Source organism: Acipenser ruthenus, chromosome 7 (genome assembly GCF_902713425.1).
Source record: "Acipenser ruthenus chromosome 7, fAciRut3.2 maternal haplotype, whole genome shotgun sequence".
In the NCBI taxonomy this organism is placed as follows: Eukaryota; Metazoa; Chordata; class Actinopteri; order Acipenseriformes; family Acipenseridae; genus Acipenser; species Acipenser ruthenus.
This window is the reverse complement of record NC_081195.1, coordinates 30,600,828-30,615,369: the sequence shown is the minus strand read 5'-3', so window position 1 is coordinate 30,615,369 and position 14,542 is coordinate 30,600,828. Positions and strand designations below refer to the sequence as shown.

The 14,542-nt window shown below is 39.9% G+C and overlaps 1 long non-coding RNA gene across 1 annotated transcript; it reads left to right on the top strand.

The window, feature by feature from the left end:
* Window positions 1–355: 355 nt before the first annotated feature.
* Window positions 356–5,244, top strand: LOC131737637 (uncharacterized). Its single transcript, XR_009329283.1, has 3 exons — window positions 356–417; window positions 547–780; window positions 5,204–5,244. It is a non-coding gene; the product is annotated as an uncharacterized LOC131737637 (long non-coding RNA).
* Window positions 5,245–14,542: the final 9,298 nt, after the last annotated feature.

Here is a 14,542-nt window from a genome sequence, read left to right as displayed (position 1 = left end):
TACTAAACCACTGAAATAAGCATTTGTTCCATTTATTTAGATGGAGAGCTGTATTATTCTGCAAAGGGAACAGCAAGAAAGGTGGTGATGACAAGGGAGCGTGGCAGGGAACTGTTCCAAGAATTCCACTGCTCTCCCATGGGGGGGGCATAGTGGAGTTTTCAAAACAAGAAATGCCTTGTCATCCAGATTTTACTGGCCAGGAATGATGGTTGATATTTTGGAATGGGTAAGGATATTTCTGACTATCACAGAGATCATGTTTAGTGTGAGTATTTTGAGAAAAAGTGATTTGAAGCTTAAAATCTCAAATCATGTTTTTATTTTTTTATTTTAACATTTCAGGTAGCTGAGTGTGACAGATGTCAAAAGATTGGTAAACCACTTGTGGTCGATTCAACACTGCAGAGTATTCAGGTAACTTTATAGTATAAACTATGGTTGTTGTGTTCCTCAAGAAGACTAGACTTTCAGTATGATTTCAAATTCAGAGTCCCGGAAATGAGTGCTATATTTACTACCATTGAGCTTTCTTATTCTCTGAAGGTTTCAACAGTATGGGAATTGGTGGGGATTGGTTTAACTGGGACTTTGCCGCAGACTGCTGATGGATACCAGTATATATTAACCGCTACAGACTACTTCACAAAATGGGTCAAAGCTTTTCCACTAAAAACAAAGACTGTGAAGGAAGTTGCAAAGTGTCTGTGCACTATAGTATATTGACATGGCTGTCCTCTCCAAATCCTCTCAGATCAAGGAAGAGAGTTTGTTAATGAAGTGAGTATTTAAACTATAGATTTTGTTTTGCAGTTTAAATATGGTTAGTGATATTTTGATTATGTAATGTATTTACTAAAGAAGCAGGTCATGGTTAGCTGTCCTATTATTGTTGCATGTTTGAGTGCCTAGTGGCATATTGTAGTACAGTACAAGCTCGCTATAGCGCCCTCTTGTGTTGTGAACCTCCGGCTATAACGAACATGGTCCATGGATCCCAATTACAATACTGTATAATAATGCTGCATTTAAAAAAAAGGATGTTGCAAATGCGCTTTTCAATTTTTCACTCGACTGGTTTTGAAAGTTCCATGTTTTTGGACTGGGTTCTACTATTAATAAACGCAGAATACTGGATGCATGTCACAAATACTGTACTATGTAAGTGTTAGAAAGGGCAGGAAACTTTGGTAATGAGGTTAGTTCTTGGTCAGGTTTAAACAGTGACCATAGGATAGGAGCCACGGTCAGATGACTGGTTAAAGAGAGGCAGGTAGGTTCAGAAAGTAGTTTCTTTCACAAACGGTCCATGTGGTAGTGTACAGGCAACTAGAGAAATAATAATACAGTAATGTGCAAATAATAAGATCACGGCTCTTGTCTGTTATAGAAACGTCAAAATCGGTATTAGTCCTTTGCAGTCCATTTATTAATCGTGCGTCAGGTCCAATTTATTTTCACACACGCAGTTAATTTTAGACGCACTGTTTAAAAGTTTTTTTTCCACAGTCAAATGGGTTTAAAAGGCCCTGCATATCAACAAAGCACTCACTAGGCATCTCCAGCCCAGCCCCACCCTTTTGTTCGCTATCGCTTTCACATATGCTAATAAATATATAATAATAATAATAATAGTTGTACATACCTATCAATCATCTCCTGATCACTCATTTTATCACCGAACTCCTCAATAATGCGATCCATTATTTTATTACTATAACATCTCAAAAAAGCTCTGCAAATGTCCGTGATATTCTCTGTGCGCTGATTCAGTAATGGCAAGCTTGTTTCCTTTTGACCGCCCCTATGTGATGCCAGGGGCAAGTATGGGGCTTGTCTCGGCTCCTGTCGCTCCCACTCGGCCATTGAATGGTTTTCTCGGCTTTTTCCTGAGAAAAAACGACAAGAAACCCATTTTTTGCGGCAACTGGTAAGCCTAGTATAGTAGTAGTGGTTGTTTTCAAAACAAATACTGTAATAATCAAGAAAATCAAAAAATAAAAACAGGGCTCATTTTATGATAAATAATGTATGGGTAGTTAACGCGACTTCATTATTGCTTGTTTTGATTATCCTTCGGCTGTAACGAACAAAAGGCTTGGATCCCAACAGGTTTGTTATAGTGAGCTTGTACTGTATCTATAACATTTCAGGTTAAATTCTTTAATTATTTACCACAAGGTTAAGTTTTCACCAGAGTTTCAGTCAATTCAGAAATGTACAAGTACCCAGAGGTTTCCAGAGTGAAAATAAACAGGTTACCAGACTGCACAAGCAACATACAGTAAAGTACATGCTTTCTAAAAATAGCCCTATAAATCAGGCTTTTAGTCTATTTAGGTTCATGTGAAAGGGACAAACTTGTGTGTTTTATGATTCATTTTTTGCATTTATTATTTGAATTTTAAAGGTGAATAACTCAATATGTTCACTTATGTTGATAAAACACAGTGTGACTGCTGCATATCACCCCCAAACCAATGGCCTTGATGAGAAAACTAACCACAACATCAAGAAGTAATTCAGCCATCATACATAAATAAAATGTATTAGTTAAACAAATATTATTGCCATTTATTTAATTTTAGGGCTCTTGCAAAACTCGTTGATGATCATCAGAATGATTGGAACATCTACTTGGATGCCATTTTGTTTTCACTCAGATCAAAAGTCCATACAAGTACAAAGTTTAGCCCTTTCTTTCTGATGTATGGAAGAGGCAAGATTTCCTTCTGAAGTACCAGAAGAATTGCCTATAAGTTTATTGTCTCAGCCAGCTGTAGAACCAGCTTTTGAATATATATATATATATATATATATATATATATATTGTGAGCGGGTGGGTGCACACAGAGAAAACAGACAGGAGTTTCCAAAACAAAGCACGGTTTTATTTCAGTATTTTATAAGGCTTGCTCTTATACTGCAATGTCAGCTGCGTTATCGAGCCGTGTCCATAACGAAAGTAAACAGTTCAAACAAGGTTTCAAACAAAACAAAACCACCAAAACAAAAATGCCGATGTAAACCAACTGGACCAATAACCACGTCCAGTTGGTGAATAGGTCATTCCACCTGGGGTTTGGGTTTTTCCAGCTTGCTTGGCTTCTTCTACCCTTACTCTGCAGTCCAGTCTTTTATGGATCCCAGCAGCGGACAGGTCGTTCCTCGTAGCCCCTGTAGAGAACAGGGAATTGCAGACGCAAAGGACCACCACGTTATCCGACACTGATTCCTGTTATTCTTATTCCAGTCTTGTGGTAGATAAGCCCCAGAGGTTCTCAGGCAGGAAAACAAAACAAACAACCCACCAGACTGCCGGCACATGCTCCCTTTTACCAGCCAGGCATTTGGCTGTTACAGGCTACAGGTGTGGGCCAATTAAGGCCAATGATAGTCTAACAATAGTCTATATATATATACACACACACTGTATATATGTGTATATAGTGACAGAGTGGTTAATCGGACACATGGTAAAGTGTATAATAATGCATATGTAAGTAACAGAATGAAAACAATTCTGTTCCCACAATGAATAACTGTCTGTATACTGTGTGTAATGGGGTAAAATGGCCGACTAAAAGTCTACGTTTCACAGAAGGCAATGGTCAAAATGACAGCGGTTAATTGTGTAACCAGACACAGGAGTATCTGGTTAGGGCAGGGTTATGGCTATATAAAGCAACCTAAAATTCAGTTAGCGAGGAACTACCTGGGAGATAGGAGTGGAGTGAGATATATGGTGGTTTGGAAAGAGAACTGTGAGTATTCAAGAAGAACTGTTACTAGGTTGGATACTGGGGTGGGTGTACAGGGAAACAGCTTAGCTATCCTGTCTTAGATAGGGATTAGTGTCTAGTTAGCCCTCCTTTTTGGAGTAGGGTTTGTTTTTGTTTGTTTATTTTTGTGTTTGCACCCAAAGAATAAATGGACGCTACAGCGTTTCCACTGCAACGCTAGTGTTTTGTGCATTTCGTACCAAAGGTTGCATTGGTCACCGGTCACTCTACCACTATATATATATATATATATATATATATATATATATATATATATATATATATATACAGCCAAAATAAGAGGCTGTGGAAGGTTGTTGTAGTTAAAAAGTGTTACAAAATCTAGAAATAAATGTAGAGTTGTATTTATTTATTTTTTATATTTATTTATCATAGCTGTCAACAGTTATCTTGCCAGATGCTTCCACATATGATGAAGCCAAAAAAACAAGGATGGCAACATCAGAAGCAGCACATGTAAAAGCAAAAATTAATACTTCTAAATCACAACAGAAGCAGAAAGAGGTATATGCAAAACGTACGCTTAAGAAGTACAAAGACGTAGTGTACAGTGTGGGAAATCAAGTTTTATTGTACAATGCCAGGAAGAAGGGCCGTAAGGGTGGGAGGCTTGAGGCAGACTTTTCTGGTCCTTACACTATAGAGTCTCTTTTAGGGAAACTTGTTACATTAAGGAATCAGCAGGGAGACATTCTAAAAACAAAGTACAATGTAAATCATATAAAGCCCTACAGGACAAAGTGGCAGAGCAATCTGTTGGCATGTCCTCTGTAACAAGTGCTTCTCCAGATAGAGATGAATTCCAGGTACTGACAGATACATGTGCAGAAATATGTAGTTCTCCATTGACAAGCAGCTCAACAGTGTTGGTGCAAAGTGAGGCAGTGAGGCCATCAGTGATAGTAAAGAATTACAGCCCTCATGCAAATCTCACTTGTGAAAAATTGACAAAATCTGGTAGTGTCTCCTCAAAAAAGACAGGGAATCCACAACTCAAAATGTGGCTTCAACCTGGCCAAGAGAATTACTAAGCAGCAATGAAGAGAAAGGTACTGTAAAATGTAGCAGTTGCTCAGTTCAGTGGTTCAAGGTTCAGTTCAGTTATGGTGGTATACCTTTTATTTTAAGGTTTTCATTGGTTCATGGGTAAATGATTTTGAAAGATCAGTTCTAATTCTGAAATATTATAGAATGTAGAACCATTACATAAAGGGCTACATCTTTTTTTACTAACACTTGTTTTTCAAAAAAGCCATTTATACTAATTTGTGGTATCTAATTTTGTGTAAAGGAGAAAAGACAAAACTTTGCTCTCCGAAAGTAAATTAACTAAAGCCAATCTAGTAAATGCATAATTTTATTATAGGCTGTGACAAAGAGAGAGTGAATTCTTGTTTTAGATCTCCCTTCCGACCGGTGACGGTGCTGGGGAGGAGGAGCAGACATCCCCAGGAGAGGTGGAAGCCGGCCATCTTGGAAGGGGGGGCGGGTCCACGGTGCGCAACGTCACCAACCCAGACGGGGAGCGCTGTGGCAATCGCGCATTGGTCAATGGCGGTTGCCCGCGCTGCCCAATGGGAGCGGGACGGAGCGTACAAAAGGGGGCGTGGTCCGGAGTTCTGTTCCTTCTGGCAAGGTACTGCGTGAGAGACGACGAGAGAGAGAGAGAGAGAGAGAGAGAGAGAGAGAGGAAGTAAACGGACGGAGTACAAATAACGAGGGGAAGGGAAATAAGAAGGAAGGTTGTGTGGCACAGAGGTTCCCTGTTAACCCCTTGTTTTATTGCACCCATTAGAGCACTAACGGGACGCTCCGGAGCAAGACGGGAGGAGCGCAAACCCGGAAGTGCTGCACTGGTTCCGCCCTGTGTACCTGGGGGAAAGGAGGAAGGACGGACTGTTGTTTTGTTTTGGTTTATTGACATTCTTCGTTGTTTTTGGTTTTTCCAATTTCCCCCTGTTTGTTTTGCTTTGTGGTTGCCAGGTTACACATCGTTGTGTATCCCGGTTCCATTATTTTCTGTTGTGGCAAAATAAAGCTGCGGATTATTATAACTAAAAGCCGGGACTAGTCTCTTTTATTCTTCCCACCACCCACTCAGTCATTCCTGTCACACGTGGTGTCAGAGTGGGATGGACCCCACCACTTTATCCGCGATTCTGGAGGCGTTGGACAGCCGGAGGGAGGCTGAGGAACGGAGGAGGGAGGAGCGGTACACAGCTCTCATCGAAAGGGTCGGGATGGGGATGACGTCGGCGGCAACCGGCCCCGTGATGGTGGCCCCGAAGGCCCGGGCTCAGAAAATGACGGCGGAGGATGACCCCGAAGCCTACCTCGTAGCCTTCGAACGGCTGGCTACCACCGCAGCATGGCCCCGGGAGTACTGGGCAAGCCAACTTGGCCCCTGCTTGATGGGAGAAGCGCAAGCAGCATACCGGGCCATGACTGATGAAGACGCCAGCCAGTACGAGTTAGTGAAGCAGGCTATCCTCCGCCGCCTTAATATCACGGGGGAGACCCACCGAGTCAGCTTCCGGGAGTTCCAGCGACCAGCAAACACCCGGCCCAGGGTGGTGGCCCAACGCTTGTGCGACCACATGGCGCAATGGCTGAACCCCAGCCAGAAAACTGGGATCCAGATGGGGGAAGCCATTGTAATGGAACAATTTTGCCATGTGGTCGGGGCAGAGACGCAAGCGTGGATACGCCGGCACAATCCCACCACTCTGGAACAGGCCGTGGCCCTGGCGGAGAATTTTGAGGACTCCCTCGTGTCCGCCCGCACCACGTTGCTGGACTGCACCCCTCCCTCCTCTACCAAAGGACCACCACCGAACTTCGCTCCCGGACCACGACCCAGCAAATCACCAGTCCCGTCGGGTCATCCAGCCCCCTTACCGTGGAGGCAGAGGTTGGCCCCCAGCTGGCCACAGCGGACCGAGTTCTCTGTGGTACAACGTCAAGTGGGAGCCACTGGTGGACCCCCGGAAGGTGCTGATGCCACCACTGCACATCAAATTGGGCCTTATGAAACAATTTGTCAGAGCTCTAGATAAGGAGTCGGCAGCCTTCAAGTACCTTCAAGACTTCTTCCCTAAGCTGTCTGAGGCAAAGGTCAAAGCCGGTGTCTTCGTCGGACCACAGATAAAGAAGATCCTGGAGTGCAATGAATTCCCCAAGAAGCTCACTAGTAAGGAGAAAGCGGCTTGGAACAGCTTTGTCGCAGTGGTTCGGGGCTTCCTGGGCAATCACAAGGCCGAAAACTATGTGGAGCTGGTTGAGACTCTGGTGAAGAACTACGGCACAGTGGGCTGTAGGATGTCCCTCAAAGTCCATATCCTTGATGCTCATCTTGATAAATTCAAGGAGAACATGGGAGCGTACTCAGAGGAGCAAGGCGAGCGCTTCCACCAGGATATACTGGACTTTGAACTCCGCTACCAAGGACAGTATAACGAGAACATGATGGGAGACTACATTTGGGGGCTGATTCATGAAAGTGATTTACAGTACAATCGTAAATCTCGAAAAACTACTCACTTCTAAATCTTTTGTAGTCATTTTTGAATTACTTTAGTATAAATACATGTTCATTTGGATTCATATGTTGTTTTTTCTGACTTTATGTGAACGAAAAGACACAAATTCGCCCGTTTTCTCATTAAGGCCCCTGTATTTATACTACTATTTATATTACTGGAAAGTTCTAGAATGTTCTAGAAGTTACTCCAAGTTTACTCAGCACTGAATCTATCTGGAATGTTCTGGAAAATAGGTAAATTTCAAAATATCACTGTCCTGGTCACAAAAGCAAAGTTTGTGGGGAATAATAGCCATTTTCTATACTTTTGAGGCATAAGCAATTAGGAAATAACACTTACTACCCAGGAACAAAAATTGTGTTACATAGTGAATTAAACTCAGAAAAAGCTGTTAATTACAAAACAATCTTTGTTTTTACCTTCATATCTTGCCTGAGCCTAATTCTGGTCCTCTTAATTTTATTTCAAACAGAGCTGACACATTAGGTAATCTGTTCATACCCGATCCTACTTTTAACTCGCATTTCATTTTTGCAGTCGCCTAATTTAACGCTGTGTTTTTGTTATTTTCTCCACTAGTTTAACAGAGATGTGCTCACAGATTTTTTGAAGCATAAAAATGAATACCTAGTGCAGAGTGTACACTGATAGCAAGTCCTTCAGGCGCCTGCTCTGAGTATTTTCCCAAACATACCACAAAGCATTTGGGGATATTGGAGGATACACAACATGACTGTACAAACACTCAAAAATAAAAACACAATACAACAAACTATAAATCAAAGGTGTCGTGAAAACGGCAGGCCTTGCAGCAGCCCCGATCACAGCGATCGCTATGTTTTTATACTAACGCTCTGCCGAGACACGCCCACCTGCCTGCTGGAACAGCTCATTGCTTTCAGCTGCTGCTCCACACAGACAGGTAATCGTCCACGGCGGAGCGCAACATCAGTTAAACAATTAATTAAATCAATTTACAACAAATAATGCAAAAATATACAATAAAACTACATATTTCCCCATGTGTAGGGCTTCCGCCCTGCCACATATCCTCACGCTCAGAATGGAACCCGTAGGGGTCCATTCGACAATTTTTATATATATATATTTTTAAAACAAACAAATCACAAGGGTGGGTGGGAGGGAACACTGGAGCCAGCAACAACAATCAACACACGCCAGGCTCCAATGTTAGCTTCCACTCAAGCATCAAATCCATCAGCGTCACTAATTATATTTCTAAACATTATCATTAAATCACAAATATTAATTATCAAAATGATTACATTTACCCCCACCGTCACCATTATTTTCTCTCTCTCGGCTTTTAATCCCGGGGTGCCCGTCTAACCCCATGGTGACCCCCTAAACCCTGTGTCCCTTCTCGGGGCTCCTCTGCAGAGGGCAGCCCCTGAGGCGGTCAAGTCTTTCAAACTCTGCTTGCTGGTGAAATCACAGCACGGGAGTGATGGCTCCGGCAGCTACGGCTGGACCAAAGGCAGCAACACTCCTGCGTGCGTGTTAGTCCCATGACGTCAGAGAACGTGAGTGACGGCTTCAGCAGCAACGGCTGGACTGAAGGCAGAAACTCCTCAAGTGGTTGGCCCGCCTCCTCAGGCTCTGGGGCCGGAGCTCCAGCTCTCTCTTCCGACGCTCGGTAGGACGCACCTCCCTCATTGGACCGGGCTCCTGCCGCTCGGGCATTCGGGCTGGACACTCCTCCCTCCCAGTCCTTCGGACACGAAGCTCCACCCTCTCTGACGCTCAGGTTGAAGCTGGTGGTCGTTGGCTTGCTCCTGCTCCCCCCCAAAAAAATTCAGGGGTTTGCTCCTCAATGTCTCTCTGTCGCGGGTTGATTTTCCATTGCGCAGGATACAGCAATCCCTTTCTGACACCAAATTGTGATAGAGTCCTGGTAAACTTGCCTCAGGTAGCCGAGGAGAACACAGACGAGACTGAGATAGAGATTGACGTTGATACGCCGACACAGGCGCACGGGATTTAATCAATAAACATAAACAAAAAGTAAACAATAATGTCATGTGACGCTACCAGCGATGGTAGCGCACAGAGGACGATACACGACTGTACAAACACTCAAAAATAAAAACACAATGCAACAAACTATAAATCAAAGGTGTCGTGAAAACGGCAGGCCTTGCAGCAGCCCCGATCACAGCGATCGCTATGTTTTTATACTAACGCTCTGCCGAGACACGCCCACCTGCCTGCTGGAACAGCTCATTGCTTTCAGCTGCTGCTCCACACAGACAGGTAATCGTCCACGGCGGAGCGCAACATCAGTTAAACAATTAATGAAATCAATTTACAACAAATAATGCAAAAATATACAATAAAACTACATATTTCCCCATGTGTAGGGCTTCCGCCCTGCCACAAGGCTGTAGACCTGAGTTAGGAGCGCAGGTACACTCCGTAGAGTTGGCATTACAATGAGAATTCTAAAAAACTGTCTGTTTCTAGGAGTTTCATGAGAGCTAATGTGGACACAGGAAACAAGACGGTTTGGAAATTGCAGACTTTCAAACACCAACTTCAGATGGATGGCAGCAGTTGTGGTGTTCTAATATTAAATGTAAAAAGCTAACATTACTATCTTAAATTGTATCTTTTTGTGTTTAATTTTTACATTACATCTTTGCTTTGTTTTTCAGTTTGCAGAACAGTACCTTACAAGTGGATCAATTGATCAGGTGGAAACCAGCCCAGCATCTATAAGAGCAGAAAGACTGGAGATTGCTGGCCTCCTTATGGAAAATCAGGGTAACACATTACTGTGTACAGGTTTAAAACAACTGGAAGACTACCATGTAATTTGAACACTTTTGAATATATAGCAGATTGAATGAGGAACATGAAAGGAAAGGACACAACAGTCCAGGACTGAACAACACAACTGAGAGAATCTATTGAGCCGTTCTGCCTCGTGCTTTTTGTAAAATGTTTATTATATTTGCAGTAATGAAGGGCTGATATACAATACTGTGTTGAAAGCCACAATCTATGGCATTGCGTAGAACTCATCTCTCTGTGATACCTAATATAAATACAATCCCTAATTGCCATTGACTGCATCAATAAACACTTCTTGTTCACAATATTATTCCTAAATGTAATTTCCATAGATGCTACATGTACATGTTGAACTATACTGCTTTAAAATGTGACAACTTTATATTTGAAAATATTGATCAAAATAATTAGGGTTTTAGTTTGTCTAATTTGTTTGCTTTATCATTAATACGTTTTACTGTTTCGATTTTTTTTTAAAACTATAGGAGCATTGTACATTGTTATGTTTTTTAATTTGATTAAAACTAATGTTTGCACATCCAGATGTTATGACCCCTTTATATATATATCCTAAATAAAGGGTGTGTGCAAGTGTTTGTGTGTTTTAATGCATATTAACCTATGTGCATTTCTGTATTTTGGTTGAATAAAAAATGCAATATTGCCTTGAAGTCATGTATACTTCCAATAAATATTTGAAAGGTTCCTTATAGGGTATGCATTAACTACATCCTTACATTTTAATGGTAATGTTTATTTGAAGTACTGCACAAAAACTTGGTCTTATTTTGTCCTCATGTATTCCCATCATAGGGATGTCCCAGGGCCCTAGCTCACAGGCCCAGCATGGAGGCAAGGTAGAACAACACATGGGTGAGGGGAAGTCAAAGGAGGTTTTAGCATGGCTTTATCAGATAAGGCTATCCTGTCTGGGCCCAAAGGAGTGAAGGGAGACACGGAGGATTCACTCTAATGAGTTAACACAGCATTTGACCAGAAGGGTCTCCAGCCCTTTTTACAGGCTACTGGAGAATACATCTGGTCTAAAATAGCCAGAAAGGCAGAAGGCGCAAAGGTCATTGAGCCAAAATGGCCGGTATCTGTGCGGGGCTGTTTCAGAGCCTAAGAGATGCAGAGCCTTCCAAATAGGTATATTAGAGTTTTGGGTTAAATTAAATAAATACAACTGAAGGGGTTATTTGGAGGAAATAAACATTATCATTAAGGAGATTGTTTATTTTCGTTAAGATTAAATCCTGGAAACAATTCTATAAACAAAAACTGTTTAATCATGTTTGTTTGTATGTTTTTTTTTTTTTTTTAAAAAGCTACAATGTTATCCTTAGCTAAATTTTTATCCTGAAGCAAATAAAATAAAAAATGCTAAAATGAAAGACATTTTAAAAATATACCGCATGAACATTAACAAAATACGAGAATATTTTTTGCATGTAATACCGTGTAAAGAAAATAGAAATAACTAAGCCGACGTTTAACTATAAACAAACAAACAAACAGGTATATGTATTTGCTTTTGCAATTCTTGTTTATTCTCGTCATACCAATAAAAGCTTATTGAATTGAATATAACTGAATAAAACAGAACAGAGTTTAACATGTTCTAAACATGTTAAATATAGAGTAAAGAAAATATAAGTAAAGTATAGCATTCCACTAAAGAATGAGGCCTACGGTTTTTGTAATGTATTTAGATTCCCTGAAAAAGGCACGGAACAGCTTTTTAGAGAGAGCCCCAGCTCTAACCAAAGATCTTTTCTGAAATGAGGGACATCCCTTTCTTCAGGGGAGTGGTCTGGTGAACCTGCCTATATCTTTCCAAAGAAATGGGGTCAGTCTCCAATACTTTATTGTGGATTTATTTTCTTCAGGTACATGTTTTACAATATTTGGTACGCTCTATATATCCCAAAAAACACAAGTGCATTATTTTTACTTTGTGTATTTAAGAATCATGAACAAACCCTGGTATTTGTGAGATGATAGGTGCAGTCATCATGTACCTTAAATTAGAAACTCCTCCTTTATAGATACGTTTTCAATGTGTTATTTTACTGAACATAATTACAATATGCTTTTACAATGTGTTCCAGGTGTTATGTTTTATTTTTTTAATGCATGTGGGTATACAGGTTTGAACCTTAGGTGTCAATAATAACATAAATAAATACATCCTTATTTACATGATAAACGCAGATATCTATACGCCCAGAATGCCTTATTTCTTTAAAATATTGTATACACTCTTTATTGTTGAGCTCTCATTAAATTGAATTTATTCATATACAAAATAATTAAATGCTCCCCAGCATTGTGAATGTCAGAATATGACAGGTTGCCCCAAAGGTTGTGTTAAAAATATCCATACTTTAAGTTATACATACTTTAATTTTTTAATAATGGATTGATGCGTAGATTTGTTTAACTTCATATTCCCCCCAAATTGTTATGTTGGTAGGTTTGTAACACCGGGTCGTGTTATTTTGGGGGTAGGTGTTTAAAAATGGTCCACCTTGTACTGCGCTTGACCTGGGTATGTGTAAATGATTTTAGCTCAGAAAACAAGCAAATTGGTCCCTTAAAGTAATTTTTATATAATATTTCACTATTCATCAAATGTATGTGAGTTTAACTGATGAGCAACAAATAGGGTTACATTGTAAACATCTAGGATTTGGGAGATGAACTATAATTTGGCTTGTTCTTAGTGACTTATGCAGTAGGCAATCAAAGCAAGGACAGCGTCCCATTTTCTGACGTTACACAGGTCAAGTTGCGGTACACATACCATATTCTGATTATATGCCACTTACTGGTCCTATGCCAGAGCCACAAAAATAAAGAGGGAAACAAGGAGAAGAGTTATGTGTATATTTGAATAATAATAGTAGATTGTAGTCTACTGTCTGTTTAAACTTCCCAAAGTGTTACAAATGGTACTTTGTGATGTATTATTATGAAAGAAAAGGTTTCTTTGACACCAGTCGGTACCAAAGAATCTTATGTAACGTGGGGCCATGGTTATTTTTATTTGATGCATATCAAACATGTACAGTATAGGAATACAGGAGGTTTCTCTCTTACTATTTGCTTATGTTTTACTGTTAAAAATAAGGTATAGATTTATCATGTTCAGAAGCAGGTTCAGATATTTGCTGTCTTTATACATTATTCATATTGTTTCATATGGTTTCTTTCTGTTCATATTCAAATAAAAGCCTAAACCTTAATGTATCAATCCAACATTACAAATACTATAGTCTACCTATTTAAATATCTTAAGAGTTATGTGAGACTGAAGCAAAATAAACACATAATAAGCAATAATGAATAAATAGATTGGGTGTTTTGGGGTGTTGAGCTGGGAGATACAATTGTATTTGCTTTTATTTAGTATGAAAACAGCTCCTTGGATAAAGGCAGCCGGTAAATAATAATAATAATAATAATAATAAATAATCATAATATTAATCATAGGTCATCAAGTTATCGATTGTAGTATGCAATGCGAGTAATAATATGCAACTAAATTAAGGAATACTAACTTATTGTTGAATAGCTACAGTATAAAAAGATAATAAATTAATTACAAAGGATAATTTCTGAAAGACAATATTTAAACTGTTGATTATATAGAGTTGTTAACTACAAGTAGCCTACTAGGCTAGTACATGTCTAGCACCTGAACATGTCTTGTCTTAAAAAATGTTATCGTGGTAAGGTCATCAGGCAAGTTAGTACCACAGCGTCTTCATTAACACAACCCTTTTTTAAACTGCTTTAATAATACATAGATAGGTATATAACGTCTAAATGGCAATAGATTGTCTATTTGTCTAACCTGCCTTTTATACATTTAACATGTTTTTGGTCACATGACAATAGAAAGACATACAACAATAAAGTGTTATGATCGATAGTAAAAACATCTCACATGTTGTCCCTAAATGAAAATGCTTAATTGCTTTATTCACCATATGCTTTTACTAATAATTATTGTAAGACAAACCATATTAGAACTATTACTTGTAGGGAAAAAGACATAATAATTCTACTTACAAGACAGGGGGCCCAGCTGAGAGGAGATATTTTCCCTTGACCTATTTAGAGGTCTGGTTGAATGTGTTAAATTGTTTATATTTCAGGTTAATAGAATGATTGTATTGGGAAGTGAAACTGTTGATGGAATATGTTTTCGGTGCAAAATCTAAATGCAGAGATTACAGTTTTCTCAATTGCTAAAGTTAAATAAGCAGGCAGGTGACAGAAGCAGTAAAAATAAACTCAGTAAAAATAAACTCACAGGTAGCTGTGGTGGTTAGGGTTCATGCTCCCATCATCCTCCTGAAACATCTCATTGGGTTT